Source organism: Mustela lutreola, chromosome 13 (genome assembly GCF_030435805.1).
Source record: "Mustela lutreola isolate mMusLut2 chromosome 13, mMusLut2.pri, whole genome shotgun sequence".
Classification (NCBI taxonomy): Eukaryota; Metazoa; Chordata; class Mammalia; order Carnivora; family Mustelidae; genus Mustela; species Mustela lutreola.
This window is the reverse complement of record NC_081302.1, coordinates 80,981,045-80,993,195: the sequence shown is the minus strand read 5'-3', so window position 1 is coordinate 80,993,195 and position 12,151 is coordinate 80,981,045. Positions and strand designations below refer to the sequence as shown.

At 36.5% G+C, this 12,151-nt stretch overlaps 2 protein-coding genes across 2 annotated transcripts in view; one reads left to right on the top strand and one right to left on the bottom strand.

Moving 5' to 3' along the window:
- The window catches only part of LOC131813467 (ral guanine nucleotide dissociation stimulator-like), a 161,632-nt gene that overhangs the window by 31,177 nt on the left and 118,304 nt on the right, over positions 1 to 12,151 (top strand). The gene's annotated exons all lie outside the window — the stretch shown is intronic.
- The window catches only part of LOC131813651 (uncharacterized), a 29,044-nt gene that overhangs the window by 15,872 nt on the left and 1,021 nt on the right, over positions 1 to 12,151 (bottom strand). The gene's annotated exons all lie outside the window — the stretch shown is intronic.

Sequence of the window (12,151 nt, the reverse complement as noted above, 5' to 3'; positions counted from 1 at the left end):
GTTAAGCTGCAGCCTTCGGCTCAGGTCATGATCTCAGGGTCCCGCATCGTGCTCTCTGCTCAGCAGGGAGCCTGCTTCCTTCTCTCTCTCTCTCTGCCTGCCTCTCAGTGTACTTGTGATTTCTCTCTGTCAAATAAACAAATAAAATCTTAAAAAAAAATAAATTTTTGAGGAACCTCTATACTGTTTTCCGGAGTAGCTCTACCAGTTTGCATTCCCACCAGCACTGTAAGAAGTTTCCCTTTTCTCTGCATCCTCACCAACATTTGTTGTTTCCTAAGTTGTTTATTTTAGCTATTCTGTCTGGTGTGAGGTGGTATCTTGTGGTGGTCTTGATTTGTATTTCCCCGTTGGTGAGAAATGAGCATTTTTTCATGTGTCTGTTGGCCATTTGTATGTCTACTTTGGAGAAACATTCATGTCTTCTGCCCATTTCTTGACTGGAATTTTTGTTTGTTGGGTTTGAGTTTGGTAGGTTCTTTATAGATTTTGGATACTAGCCCTTTATTTGATATGTCATTTGCAAATACCTTCTTCCATTCCATAGATTGCCTTTTAGTTTTGTTGACTATATCCTTTGCCATGCAAAAGCTTTTTATCTTGATGAAGTCCCAGTAGTTCATTTTTGCTTTTGTTTCTCTTGCCTTTGGAGATTTGTCAATCATCCAGAGTTTTGTCTTCTCTTAGTCTCTCAGTTCTCTCATCTGCTAAATGAGGATGAAAATACCTATACCCTGGGATGCCTGGGTGGCTCAGTTGGTTGGACGACTGCCTTCGGCTCAGGTCATGATCCCGGAGTCACAGGATCGAGTCCCACATCAGGCTTCCAGCTGCATGGGGAGTCTGCTTCTCCCTCTGACCTTCTCCTCGCTCAGCCTCTCTCTCACTGTCTCTCTCTCTCAAATAAATAAATAAAATCTTTAAAAAAAAAAAAAAAAAAAAAAAAAAAAAAAAAGAAAATACCTATACCCTAAGATTTCAGTGGTGATGAGATTTGGAACATATATGACATAAACTAGAAACTTAGTTAGATGTTCATGATCCGGTGAGATTTTTATGAGTTGGACAAAATGTTATTTTATCCCTTTCAGACCTGTAATCACTGTGATCACATTATTATAGATTGTCCCATTCAACATTAATAGGAGTCTAGGTATTATGGATTCTGAGCATCTGACTTATGAAGACATAACTAATGCTGTCTTTGTACTGTGCTCATGCTGTGTTCCTCTGGAGAGGAGGGCTTATTCCTTGAGCCTCCATGTTGCCTTTTTGCCAGTGGCCATTATCCATGACAAAAGGAATACAGTTTCCCAGCCTCCAAACAAGGAACCTAGAAAATATTTTCTTATAAAAACTGTGCTATGAATTCGATTAATTCGTTATTAAGGTTTCCCCCCAAAGCTATTTTATTTTTAACATAAACAGTTGTGCATTTTTAAACATACAAATGTATTCACCATATTTTTATTGAAAATTGGTCTTTTGGGGCGCCTGGGTGGCTCAGTGGGTTAAGCCACTGCCTTCGGCTCAGGTCATGATCTCAGGGTCCTGGGATCGAGTCCCGCATCGGGCTCTCTGCTCAGCAGGGAGCCTGCTTCCCTCTTTCTCTCTCTCTGCCTGCCTCTCCATCTACTTGTGATTTCTCTCTGTCAAATAAATAAATAAAATTTAAAAAAAAAAAAAAAGAAAATTGGTCTTTTTATTAAGGGTATCCAGACTTGTTTATCATCCTCCACATGTTGGTCTTTATTCTGAGCTAGCATTTCGAAGACTGAAACTTCCGTCGGTCAGTTCCATGTCCACACCAAAAGATTCTGTACCCAGAGGACTTGTAATGATGTAGTATTACATTGTTGCTTAAAAACTTTGTATGGATTGATGAAGACCTTTTCTCATATTATTTATATGTAGTTTTGGGGAAAGATGAAAAACAATAAAAACTGTAGAAGGGTAAAGGACTTTCAATTAGAGTGCTGGGTAATTTTCAAAAAGATTCATGTTCACTTCCCCTTTTTCATAATTTGCTTGATTTTAGAAGGTATGACTTTTAGAAAATAGGTCTATCTTTGAGATTGATGGTTGCTGTAAATTTTTAAAATTGTAGTAATTCAGATATATTTCATGTTAATGAAATTGGTAAGAATAGTCTAAGGCAGCATTCTTAATATATACTTATATACAAACATCTTTTCTTAACTGTTCTTAGTAAAAAAATGAATTAAAAGTAGAGAGGTACAGATTTGAAATATGTTCATGTTGGGATGTGGTGCAATGCTTATAATATCTCCTACAAATATGATTTATGTGAAAATGTGTTGTGGAGCTCAAATGAAAAGCTCTGCAAATTGGAAAAGTTAATATTTCAAAACTATTTGTGTTAAGGACATCTGAGAGGAAATGATGAGACCTGGATCCTAGCTTTTTTATCACTGACTATGACCTCTGGCAAGTCAACCTTTTAGCTCTGTTTTCTCTTCTTAAAAATGAAGGCAAGGTCTAGGAGAGTACTAAGTTTCCTTCCAGCTGTAAATTTCTGTTATTGTTACTAAATCCTGATATGAGAAATTAGTCATGCTATACATAAAATTGTTTTACTCAAGAATTATTAACAGCATGAAATTTAATATTATAAATTGGTCTTTTAAAAAATAAAAATTTGAGGTTTTTTTTCCTAAATATTTGTTGTTTTATACACTATATTTCTTTATCAGACTTACTCTTTCTGAGAAAGAAAAGAAAATATTCTTCTTCCTTTTTTTTTTTTTGAAAATATTCTTCTGAGGTAAATCTCTTACTCTTCAGATTTCCTGCTGCCTCTCCCTCTGCCTACCTCCCACCCACCGCCAGCACCTTTCCCACGCATACACACTGAACGTAATCCTGACAACCGCACAACCCACAGAGTAATAGCAGAGGAACCCTGACAAATTCCAGGCACCACTCTCTGCAGTAGAAATAGACCTATACTTGGCAACTGTGTTGTGAAAATATAATTCAGAGGAAGTAAATACATGCACAATTGTCTCAAATAGTATGATTTATAGCCTTGCACAGTTTAGGGGAGAAATGGCATTTCTTCACTTACACACACACACACACATTTTAAACCTTTTTTCTCTATTCTCTGTAAAAAATAATGAACAAATTAGTTTCACGTCTACAAATATTAGTTTTGGATACAGATACATAGTTTACATACACTTAGCTTTTTCACCATGTTTAGCTTTCAGAAGATTATCACTCTTGAATAAACCCACTTTAGTGGGCAGTAAGTGACCAAAAGTGCCCTTAGGCACTTAGCCCATAGGGCTCAAGTCTTAGCCTTCTAGTCTGTTGTAGCAGTCCAGAGACTGCAAGGGCTAATCCAGTTTACAGAGTCAAGATCCAGAAATAATAATCCATCAGACTTGCATTTCATTAACCAAAGGAGTTTTGGAATTATGGTGAAGCCAGGACCTGGACCTGAGCTCTCCTAGTTGCCACCTATCACCTGACCTTGAGAAACATAATTGCTATGGCACACTCCAAAGAAAAGACTTTGAGAGTCAAGTCAGACAAATACTGAGAGGAACCAGAAAAGCTTTAAAATGAGAAAGAATTAAATCAGAAAAATTCTACTTAGGTTGGAGAAGCATTTCTTGGAGAAAGTGCTTGTGGATTCTCCAAATGACTTTAATCCATAGTTCATTTATTTTATAGCATATACCTTCAAGTTTCAATAGGAATGTACCCATTTACTAGTAAATAGTTTGATTATTTGAGATGATGTTTCACATCTCTTGTTCTGGTGGGTGTTTGTCCTTGCTGTGGTTTGGTACATTATAGGAATCATGAGGATACTTTCATTTTTCCTTTAATTTCTGGTTTATTAATTCTCTCATCAAAAATCTGCACAATCACCACAGATAAAGTCACTGCCAAGTGTTTCTCCTTCTGTTGTTGAATCTCCAGTTCACTTTTTGCCAGCACCAACATTGGCTTTGTAGTCCCCCTGACTTTCTTCATTCTGCTCTTGCATTACTTTCACTGTTTTTGTGAGGTCTTTTTCTTCTCATACATCCTCTGTCTTGCAACTCAATTTTTGGGTTCATTTTTCTTTGCATTATCCAAGTAATCCTAAGTCATACCAAAGTCAGTTGTCTTGGCACCACTGAAATGGGTTTTGAATCCAAATACAAAGATGACATCTCTTGTGGTCTTATACATTTTGGCTAGTTTTTCCCAAACTTTTGTCTCCTGTTCTGCTGCCTTTCTGGAGTGAAGAACATCAATGACCATTTGTTTCCACTGAGATAGTATGATGGTGTGAACTTCCTGGTCCAGATAGTTATTGTGTCCTTCATGATAGTTAACCAATCTTCAAAAGCCAAGGAGGAAACCAAGATTATTTCTTCAAAGAGTTAAATCATGGGCTTATATTATTCCTTGAGCTTGTTTCCTAGTGTCTCAGTACCCAGCCTCCTGTTTTGTTAGCATTTTGAGTAGAGAAGTTATACACTATACACTATAAGAAACTGTACACCCAGAGAGGTAAGCAGAATAGTGAAATTGTGGCAAAAGGGCCATTTATATTTCTTACAGGACATAAAATTCAGAAGTTAAAATCTAGGCCCTAATGAATGGGGAGTCTAATGAGGTACTCTTCCTACATAAAGCCAGGGACATATAAAAATACAACCAACCCAAACCATAGAATACATCAGAAAATTTGCATTGACATTGAGAAATTGCCTGTCTTGGATATATCACAACCACAAAAAAGTTAATAGATGGATTTGCAACCTATATTCTTACTACACAAAAAACTTCTCCCAAATGTCAAGCTGTGCATATAATTGAAAGTGTTTGCAATTAGTAGTGCCTAAGAATTTTATTACAGCAAATACAAATTCTTTTTGATTGGACTGTCTCTCTACGATAGGTTTCAAATAATTCTCACAATTAGTTTTCAAAGGAAAATAATTCATCACAACAACATCAATAAAACTAGTACACAAGGAAACAATTCTCAAGAGATCATTGGCAGTTACAACCTGATGGCAATAAAAGATTTTATAATTATCAGGCTTTGTTTATAAAGCAACTGTTTTATTTCAAGAAATTAAAGCCCCTTAAAACATCTGCAGTGTATGGGAAAATGATTTTTGAATGATATAGAAAATATGAAGAAGAACCAAATGTAAGTTCTACACCTGAAATACAAAAATTGGAGTGGAAAACTCATTGGGTGAGTTTAACAGATGAGACAAATTAGAAAAAGAATTAGAAAACTGGAAGTTACTAAAAGAAGATTATACACAAAGAAAAGGAATACAGAGAGACAAAAAGATTATATGAAAAGAGGTTAAGAAAAATGAAGGATAGAATTAAAAGTTCTAAAGCAAACTTGATCATAGTTTCACAAGAATAAGAGAGAAGGAGAGCAACTGGGGCAAAGATAATATTTGAAGAGACAATGCCTCATTTTTTTTTTTTCAAAATGCATGCTAGACACCAATCCAAAAATAAAGCAACCAACGAATTCCAAGTATATTAAAAAGAAATCCAACTCTAGACACAGGCTAGTGAACTACAGGTTCACTATGGTGAATTCATTATGGCAACACCAAAGACAAAAATGGGGATTTTAAAACCATCTAGAATAGAAGTACAAATTACCTCCAGCAGATCAACAATTACACTTATAGTAGACTTCTTATCAGCGATAGAAGCCATGGAAGATTGCAATGGTATCTTCCATATACAGAAAGAAACAACTGACAATCTCAAGTACTTTTCCCAGGGGCACCTGGCTGGCTCAGTCAGTGTGGCATAGGACACCTGATCTCAGGGTTGTAAGTTTGAGCCCCATGCTGGGTGCAGAGATTACTTGGGAAAAAAAAATTTTTCAAAAAATGAATATAAATAATAAATAAATAAAATACTTCTCCCAGGAAAAAATATCTTCCAGAAAATGAGAGTAGGGAGGAAAATTCATTTTTCCAACAAACAAACAAACAAAAAGATGGAGTTTGCCATGATCCATACTAAAGCAAATTTTAAATTTATACTTCAGAATAAGTAAAATGATCAGAGATGGAAGATCTAAGCTACAAAAGAAATGAAGATTTTTTTAAATGTAAAGAAATGAATAAATGTAAATAAACACTGGCTGCATAAAACAATAATACTCAAGTTTTATAAAATTGAGAAGCAATTTATATATATGAGTGAGGATTGAAATAAAGTATCTTAGGATCCTTGCATCATCTTGGTAGAAATTAGGAATGATAGTTAACTTTCGTCTTAAAAAGTTGTGTGTAGGGACGCCTGGGGGGCTCAGTCAGTTAGAGCATCTGATTTTTTATTTTAGCTCAGGTTATGATCCTGGGTTGTGAGATCAATCCTGCTTAAGATTCTTTCTCTTTCCCATTTCCTCTGCCCCTTCCCATATATCCCCACCCTACTCTCTCCTTCTCTTTCTCTTTCTCAAAAAAGAAAAGAAAAGAAAAAGGCTGTTTATAGCTTTTAATTGCTAGGGAAACTGCTTTTAGAAATAATATATAAATTCCAATTGAATAGAAGATGAAAATGGAATTGTATTTGCCACAGCATAAAAATGATGTCAGATGTCAATGAACAAATTTAACAAAATACATGTAAGATATTTATAGAGAATGTTATAAAACTTCAAAATGGATGGATGAAAAGATATGTTGGGGTAGATCTATCTCAATTTCTCTCTCTCCCCCTGCCAACACACACACACACACACACACACACACGAAGACCTCTTTTTTTTTCCACTTCTACATGTCTAAGTAACTTGTTATGGGACTCTTTCCTTTTTTTTTTTCCGTTTTAGATAATCTTCATTTACTTACTTCAGTGAAGGTCAGAATTTCAGTATCTTACATCATAGGTACCTGCTCCCAGACTTACACCTATAAAGGTATTCCTATAAAGGTATGCAGACACTTTACAGTGGAGAAGTTTGCTTAGTTAGCATGAATTCAGAGCAAGGGAAAAAATCATGTGGATAGGCTGTTCTCATTCAGCCAAAGTCTTGATGCATCTGTAAATCCTATTGGGAGGAATCAACTGCAGGACAAGATAGTAGTGTTTCTGGGCCAGGGAAACGTCTGGCGCAGCCCTGAAGGTTCATTATTATAGGGGTGTATCAAGTAAGCCTAATTTAGGCTTTATTGCCGAAAAAGTCTCCTTCTGAGGGTCCTGTTGTTTCTTTAACTACACCATTTGGCCAACTAAGTTCCTGTAAGTCATGGTCTAGACACCAAACTGTGTCTTTCTATGGAGTCCTTAAATGTTAGTTCTTTGATTAGTTTTGTTTTGTTGCATCTAGTTATAACTTCCTTTGTCACCCAAGTTCTAGAGGACACCTAAATTTTTCCTTGTATGTGCCAACAAAAACAACTTACAATAGAGATGTGACTATTGTTATTGGATGACTTTAATGAAATGGCATTTTCTTAATTAAAGATGGTAGATTTTTGCATCAAAATTAACAAACACAATAAAGCATTCAATAAACAATCATGATACTTTGAAATAATGAGGAATCAGAATCTCCTGCATTCCTTTCTCCCTAATGCTTGTTTGTTTGAACACTCTTAAAAAAAAAAAACACCAAAACACTTACTTCCCCTACAAAATGTGTGAGAGTTGTCTGATACTATGATTCATGTGAGATAATATTAATATTTTAAAAGCAAATGTTGTTGCTTTTATAATTATGTTTACTATTTGCCACCTAATGAGATATCATAAGAGCAATTATATTTCTTAATTTGGTTGTTTCTTAAATAAACATAAGTCATTGAAAGAATAAGAATATTTCATTAGACTCCATTTCTTCACTTTTAGTTTTAGGTATATTATTGCAGAAGATGAAATCTATGGTCAGAATTCTTTCTGGAATCAAAGCTATCTAAATTCAAATCTCATTTCTGCTGTTCACTATCTGTGTGAACAGATATTAAATTATTTAATTACCAAATAATTTACTAGCTATAATTTAATAATTACAAAATTATTTAATTTCTCTACTCTCGGTTTACTTATTGGTAAGTAGTAGTCCTTACCATCATCTTCTCCACTAAGTTATTTGTGTTAGTTAAATGATGGAATGAAGAGAAATGCTCAAGCGTAGTGGCTGGCCTCAACGAATGCTCAATAAATAATAGGTGTGAGCACGTGTGTTTTAAGAATGCATCCCAGAATGCCTGGAGATGTCTGCGTACTTGCTGTACCTCATCCTCCTCTTCAGCCCTGGGTTTAGGAATTTATATGGATCAGGCTGTGTTCCTTGAGGAGAATGGGTGACGGAATAAACATTTGTTCTTATCAGAGTGACTGTACATTGTATGCAAGTGATCACACTCTGTATTCTATACCTGCGGGTGAGGACGTGCACCTGGCCCAGCAAAGTGCATGCAGCCAAGTTAACCGATATGCCTCAGTCTCATACGTGGAGGGAGAAATATTATATTTCCAGAGGTTAGTATAACTTTCATTGTCTCCGGATTTGAGAGTTCGGAGGCTGGCTTGCCCCTCATTCTGTCATAAAGAAGATAACTCATCATTTTTCACTGTATCCTGAAGGTGTGACTTTCTCTCTGAATCCTTTAGATGAGCAAATATTGATGATTTGCCCAAGTGGTATCCATGTCTGATCTTTCTGTCCGTTCACACTGGTTATTAACATTGGTGGATACAGTGGTCAGTCGTGCTGTAATCTGCATAATCCCTTCATTGAACACTGGATTCTTATGGGGTGAAACAGGCAGTAGCTTTTTCTTCACAGTTTCCCTTTAAGGCTGTTTTGTTGGTTTTCCTTTTACCTCTCAATAACTTTGTACGATTACTCTGGGTTTAGAAAAAACTTATTTTTAGGAGTCAAGTGTTTAGTTTAACATAAATATAAATTTGCCCCTCTATCCTATTCAAAGACTCTTTTTCCCTATACTTCCCTGGTTTGATAACAGTGGGGTTGGAGGTATGGACTGGCTTGGGGGGAAACTGTTCTGCTACGTTTGTTTCACTTTCTCCCCATTTGTTTATTGGCCTTTTCTCCTTGAGAGCTGGGTCTCAGATTCTTGTGTGGCAGATGCCTGAATGCCCCTCTGTTTCCCTTGGGCACTCAACCAGTTAGTTACTCCTTCCCCCATCCCCTGGGACCTCCAGATCTTCTCAGTTCCAAAATAAGTGCAACTCTCTCCTGTTCATTTCTTATGAACTGTCTAGCTGTCACTTTCTGATATACTTGAGCCCTGGATATTCCTTTTTGTGGGAGGCCACAATAGGGCTTGAGATGAGGACCAATCCAGGCCCTGACTTGTGGCTCCTTTAAAGGCTGAATAGCCGAACAAAAGCCTTAGGTCGATAAAATCGAGTAGCATTGAGAAGGGTCTGTGCTATGTGTTATGCGCTCGCCTACCTGACTTCCCACATGCTCTTAAAAATGAGAACAATTCGGTTGGGGTCATAAGTTCGTGGCTGGTCCTTCCTGCCCTAGTACAGCCCATAAATTACTTTCAGGTTCGCTGTGTCAATACAGAACAATTGTACCGGCGTCAGCCATTTGGTGTCACAAAGTCTGCTTATAGTTCATTGTGAAACTTATTATGGGAACTCGTGGTTAACTAGACACAGATGTATTGCTTCTCCTATTATCACTATATATATGGCCTTAATGCTTTGAATAAACTTAGCACTGTTGGACATCCTCCTCAGCGCTCCTCCTGCCCCATCTCTCTGCTTCTCGAGTTCTTTTCTTCATCCTCTTACCCTCACGTTCCTGGTCGATTTGTCGCACCGGCCGTGACACCTTTTCCTCTAGATTCACTTGAAACTTCTCTGTATTCCAAGTCTGTCTCCCATGTCTCAATAACAAGACCTACCAGTAACTCTGTCAAGACCTACCAGTAACTCTGTCTTCCCACATCTCCCTGCACATGTATACACAGTTGTGCTTAAAATTACATTTAGAGGATTTCTATTCCTTGTAACCAAAAGAGGTCTAATCAAGCAGTGGGAAAACTGGTCAAAGAGAATTGAGGGAAATTTTGTGCATGCTATGGAATAGTCTTGTGAATGTATTTCTGCTCCATGACAGTGCATATTGAGTCCATCAGGTACCATGAATTGTTTTGTTAAGATGTGAGAACAATAAATGCAGATACATTCTCCCTCTTTGGCTCCTATGTTTTTGAGACTAGAACTCAACTGTGCTCTCTGCTAGCAGAATAAAATTAGATAACAGGATATTTTGTTTTTGCCTTTATCACTATATAGTGATCCTATAGAGAATCTGGACCTTGGTTCATCATGGCTATTTCCTGTTTCTTCAGTAACACATACAAAATCTATCTTTTAGTGTGGGTTCCTACTTAAACTGGTATATTAAGTTTAGCTATGAATAACAGAGACCCAACTATGATAACTTTTTTAAAAATTTTTTCTTTTTTTTATAAACATGTATTTTTATCCCCAGGGCCTACTCTGATAACTTAACACGGAAGTTGATTTTTTTTTCTTTCATTTAAAAGAAGTCTGAAGTGGGAGCTGGGAGACTTAGTTGGCTGAGCATCTGCCTTAAGTTCAGATTGTGATCCCAGGATCCTGGGATGGAGCTCCATGTCAGGCTTCCTGACAGTGGCAGAGTCTGTTTCTCCTCTCTCTCTGTCCCTCCCCCTGCTTGAGCACTCTCTCTGTCTCCCAAATAAATTTTTTTTACGAAATCTTTTTTTTTTTTAAGATTTCATTTATTTATTTGACAGATGGAGATCACAAGTAGGCAGAGAGGCAGGCAGAAAGAGAGAGGAGGAAGCCAGCTCCCTGCTGAGCAGAGAGGCCGATGTGGGGCTCGATCCCAAGACCCTGGGTTCATGACATGAGCCAAAGGCAGAGGCTTAACCCACTGAGCCACCCAGGTGCCCGGCATTGTGATTTTGAACTCCACGTTGGATGTAGAGATTACTAAAAAAAAATTTAAAAACAAATAAATAAAATTAGCTTCATGTAAGACTCCCTGTATTGCTTTTCCTTTCTTTTCTTTTTTATTCATTTCTTGGGAGATGAGTGAAAATTTTATCAGGAAACAGAACATTATTAGATCTATTCTTGGAAATTTCTGTTTTAGATTTAGGCTCCAATTTTTTAATATGAAAAATTTCAAACCTGTAGGGAATTTGAGAGAGCAGTACAATGAACACCCATCTATCTTTCTTGTAGAGTCAGCAGTTATTAACATTTGGTCGCATTTTGACTGTTGATCTATCTTTCTATAAATTTTGTTGTTGTTGGATCTTTTGAAACTTTAATAGGATTTTTATAAAAAGTTAGGACACAATATAAAACTTTAAAGTCAATAGATCCCCAGGAATAAATTCAAGACAGAGGTCAACTGATCATATATAGGCTTTAAATCATAATTTCTTTCTTGGTTATTTCAGAGGATTAGACCATATATATTGCGGATCCACTTAAATAGACTTAAGTTTCCAGCTTCTTTTCTATGTTAGAACTTCTCAAATGATGCTTCTCAGAGTTATTCTGATCTGAGGATACCACGGAAACAAGCTACTTTAGCCATTTTAATGCAAGTTGAAATTAATTTTTTTTTTTTACAATGCCTTTTGGATTATTCAGTTTGATTCTGACATTAGCAACATCACCATACAGCCAGTAACTCTGCAAAAGATGGTCTTCTTAGCATGATTCAGATAATATAAAACAACAAAGGGAAGGAATGTGGTTTGTTACATAATTTAGAATCTGAATCATTTGCTTCCTCCTTGGAAAGTGGTAATTCCCATAGAATGGATATACGGATTCAGGTCCCCCAATGTCAAAGAGGAATATAGGAAACATCCTTTGGAATAGAATGTGTTACTGTAAATAAGGACAGTTAAGCCAAATGACTGTGCTGCATGGTTTTGCCTGGATGCATAGACTTTAGGCTTAAATAGGCATGAAATTTACATGGACATTTTACATCAAGCTTTCCATTTAATAACCACATTGCTGGCTTATAGAAACTGCTTTCTTTGGAGTTCTAGTTCTGTAGAATAAAGGAGGTAAAGTGTTTTCTTTTTGCTAATATGACAAGCATAAGAATTTATATGAGAAAAGGTCTTTGAGGTCCAGT